The sequence below is a fragment of the Mytilus trossulus genome, chromosome 12, assembly GCF_036588685.1.
Source record: "Mytilus trossulus isolate FHL-02 chromosome 12, PNRI_Mtr1.1.1.hap1, whole genome shotgun sequence".
Taxonomy (NCBI): domain Eukaryota; kingdom Metazoa; phylum Mollusca; class Bivalvia; order Mytilida; family Mytilidae; genus Mytilus; species Mytilus trossulus.
This window is the reverse complement of record NC_086384.1, coordinates 57758406-57763402: the sequence shown is the minus strand read 5'-3', so window position 1 is coordinate 57763402 and position 4997 is coordinate 57758406.

The following is a 4997-nucleotide window of genomic DNA, read 5'->3' as shown; positions in this document are numbered from 1 at the left end:
ACGTTGGATAGGGTCAATTGAAACACGGAAAAAGAAACAAAGAAGATCTTGGACCCTATATTAAACACATGAGACGGAAACATGATTGATTGATCATGATCATGATTGATTGATCATGATCATGATTGATTGATCATGATCATGATTGATTGATCATGATCATGATTGATTGATTAGTTGGTTGGTTAAACACGTTGGATAGGGTCAATTGAAACACGGAAAAAGAAACAAAGAAGATCTTGGACCCTATATTAAACACATGAGACGGAAACATGATTGATTGATCATGATCATGATCATGATTGATTGATTGATTGATTGATTGATTGATTGATTAGTTGGTTGGTTGGTTGGTTGGTTGGTTGGTTAAACACGTTGGATAGGGTCAATTGAAACACGGAAAAAGACACAAAGAAGATCTTGGACCCTTTATTAAACACATGAGACGGAAACATGATTGGTTGATCATGATCATGATTGATTGATTGACTGATTGATTGATTGATTGGTTGGTTGGTTGGTTGGTTGGTTGGTTGGTTGGTTGGTTGGTTGAACCCTATAAGAAACACATGAGACGGAAACATGATTGATTGATTGATCATGATCATTATTGGTTGATTGATCATGATCATGATTGATTGATTGATTGATTGGTTGGTTGGTTGGTTTGTTGGTTGAAATTCAAACACACATAAAACTGTTTAAATAGTGCCAAAACTACATAATTTGATGACCTTGACCTTTGACCTTGTAACCTTCGTCAAGGTCATTGCTACACAAGGTCATTGCAAAAGACCCTATGGGTCAAGGACCTTTTGTTTAAGAGTTTTGCCTAAAAATGGCTTTTTAAAAACCATCGATGGGAGTTATGTCCCTTACATGATGGTAAAATCAATATAGTCATAATGTAAAAAAGTTGCCCCTTGAAGTACCAAGCATTTTTCACTGCTTATTTTTTTTGTATCTATAACCGTTCAAGAGTTAGAGGGAAATCAAAGACATATGAAAATCTAAAATATGACCTTGACCTTTGACCTTGACCTAATTTTCTAAGTTAGGAATCAGGGGACTCAAATAAAAACATTCCAGGGTTATACGGTTAACGGTTTATGAGTTAAAAAAACATACCGACAAATTTATTCCGTAAAGATAGATAACTCCTATAAAATTTCTTCGAATCGCTTCGATCCAAATACGCCAAAAATTACTGAGGATGTAATGAACAATTTGTAAAAAGAATTTTGTCGCTATCTTTTTTTGTTACAAAGGAGATGCACACAGAGTGCAAACAGTGAAAAGGGAGATAACTCTTACAAAGAAAATAGTTTCCCTTAGCAGGGTGAAATTTAAAAGCGCATAAACTATACGATACCATATGAGAAATATCAAAGCGACATATTGCGAAACAAACATTTTGCGCAAGAACAAAATTTGGCGGAAGAAAAAAATAATAAATATAAATCAATTGCTTTAAAAAATCAATTGTAGGGGGTCTTTCCCCCTGTAAAATTAATTGAATTGGGGGGGGGGGGGGGTGTTTGTTTGTTTATTTGTTTGTTCGTTTCTGTATGGGGTCTATATTATTGTTACCGGAGACGTTTCATGTTTAGTTTGGAAAGTTTGTCTTTTATTTTAGGTACAGCGCGCGCGCCACATCACGTGACACGGGTTTATAATAACGAAAAGATAGTCTTTTTATTTCTTTTTAGGTGGGGACGTTTAACAGACAACATCTATAGAGATGGAATGTACACAATGTAATTTCTTTTGTCATTGTAGGAAATTGACATTTTGATGACAGTTCACAAGCAGTGCATGTTTTGGATTTAATTGATCCGGTGTAACTTTAAAACACATTTATTGATTATTTTCTGATAATGTACATTTTTCAGCACCTGTTTGTAACACAGATTAGTATTTCAATCTCGGAGCGGACATTTTATTGTAGGTTTTTACTGAGATTTACGGACCTAGCAAGCGATTTTTACGGCATTGTCATTGCTTTTCTCTAGGAAAAGCTGTGAGAGATATCTGCACCAAGTTTTTTTATAAACTTTTAGTACATGTATGCCCTGCTGACTGCAAATTTTGAGGTCGATTGTACTTGTAGTTTCAGAGAACATGTGGATTTTTTTTCAGAAGTGACGTAAGAACAATATTAAATTTCAATTTTTCTTGAATAATTGAGAGTTTGTTCCTTCAATAAACTGTCATGATTAAACAGTCATACAGATTGATTGATTGATTGATTGATTGATTGATTGATTAGTTAGTTGGTTGGTTGGTTGGTTGGTTGGTTGGTTGGTTGGTTAAACACGTTGGATAGGGTCAATTGAAACACGGAAAAAGAAACAAAGAAGATCTTGGACCCTATATTAAACACATGAGACGGAAACATGATTGATTGATCATGATCATGATTGATTGATCATGATCATGATTGATTGATCATGATCATGATTGATTGATCATGATCATGATTGATTGATCATGATCATGATTGATTGATTAGTTGGTTGGTTAAACACGTTGGATAGGGTCAATTGAAACACGGAAAAAGAAACAAAGAAGATCTTGGACCCTATATTAAACACATGAGACGGAAACATGATTGATTGATCATGATCATGATCATGATTGATTGATTGATTGATTGATTGATTGATTGATTAGTTGGTTGGTTGGTTGGTTGGTTGGTTGGTTAAACACGTTGGATAGGGTCAATTGAAACACGGAAAAAGACACAAAGAAGATCTTGGACCCTTTATTAAACACATGAGACGGAAACATGATTGGTTGATCATGATCATGATTGATTGATTGACTGATTGATTGATTGATTGGTTGGTTGGTTGGTTGGTTGGTTGGTTGGTTGGTTGGTTGGTTGAACCCTATAAGAAACACATGAGACGGAAACATGATTGATTGATTGATCATGATCATTATTGGTTGATTGATCATGATCATGATTGATTGATTGATTGATTGGTTGGTTGGTTGGTTTGTTGGTTGAAATTCAAACACACATAAAACTGTTTAAATAGTGCCAAAACTACATAATTTGATGACCTTGACCTTTGACCTTGTAACCTTCGTCAAGGTCATTGCTACACAAGGTCATTGCAAAAGACCCTATGGGTCAAGGACCTTTTGTTTAAGAGTTTTGCCTAAAAATGGCTTTTTAAAAACCATCGATGGGAGTTATGTCCCTTACATGATGGTAAAATCAATATAGTCATAATGTAAAAAAGTTGCCCCTTGAAGTACCAAGCATTTTTCACTGCTTATTTTTTTTGTATCTATAACCGTTCAAGAGTTAGAGGGAAATCAAAGACATATGAAAATCTAAAATATGACCTTGACCTTTGACCTTGACCTAATTTTCTAAGTTAGGAATCAGGGGACTCAAATAAAAACATTCCAGGGTTATACGGTTAACGGTTTATGAGTTAAAAAAACATACCGACAAATTTATTCCGTAAAGATAGATAACTCCTATAAAATTTCTTCGAATCGCTTCGATCCAAATACGCCAAAAATTACTGAGGATGTAATGAACAATTTGTAAAAAGAATTTTGTCGCTATCTTTTTTTGTTACAAAGGAGATGCACACAGAGTGCAAACAGTGAAAAGGGAGATAACTCTTACAAAGAAAATAGTTTCCCTTAGCAGGGTGAAATTTAAAAGCGCATAAACTATACGATACCATATGAGAAATATCAAAGCGACATATTGCGAAACAAACATTTTGCGCAAGAACAAAATTTGGCGGAAGAAAAAAATAATAAATATAAATCAATTGCTTTAAAAAATCAATTGTAGGGGGTCTTTCCCCCTGTAAAATTAATTGAATTGGGGGGGGGGGGGGGGGTGTTTGTTTGTTTATTTGTTTGTTCGTTTCTGTATGGGGTCTATATTATTGTTACCGGAGACGTTTCATGTTTAGTTTGGAAAGTTTTTCTTTTATTTTAGGTACAGCGCGCGCGCCACATCACGTGACACGGGTTTATAATAACGAAAAGATAGTCTTTTTATTTCTTTTTAGGTGGGGACGTTTAACAGACAACATCTATAGAGATGGAATGTACACAATGTAATTTCTTTTGTCATTGTAGGAAATTGACATTTTGATGACAGTTCACAAGCAGTGCATGTTTTGGATTTAATTGATCCGGTGTAACTTTAAAACACATTTATTGATTATTTTCTGATAATGTACATTTTTCAGCACCTGTTTGTAACACAGATTAGTATTTCAATCTCGGAGCGGACATTTTATTGTAGGTTTTTACTGAGATTTACGGACCTAGCAAGCGATTTTTACGGCATTGCCATTGCTTTTCTCTAGGAAAAGCTGTGAGAGATATCTGCACCAAGTTTTTTTATAAACTTTTAGTACATGTATGCCCTGCTGACTGCAAATTTTGAGGTCGATTGTACTTGTAGTTTCAGAGAACATGTGGATTTTTTTTCAGAAGTGACGTAAGAACAATATTAAATTTCAATTTTTCTTGAATAATTGAGAGTTTGTTCCTTCAATAAACTGTCATGATTAAACAGTCATACAGATTGATTGATTGATTGATTGATTGATTGATTGATTAGTTAGTTAGTTGGTTGGTTGGTTGGTTGGTTGGTTGGTTGGTTGGTTAAACACGTTGGATAGGGTCAATTGAAACACGGAAAAAGAAACAAAGAAGATCTTGGACCCTATATTAAACACATGAGACGGAAACATGATTGATTGATCATGATCATGATTGATTGATCATGATCATGATTGATTGATCATGATCATGATTGATTGATCATGATCATGATTGATTGATTAGTTGGTTGGTTAAACACGTTGGATAGGGTCAATTGAAACACGGAAAAAGAAACAAAGAAGATCTTGGACCCTATATTAAACACATGAGACGGAAACATGATTGATTGATCATGATCATGATCATGATTGATTGATTGATTGATTGATTGATTGATTGATTAGTTG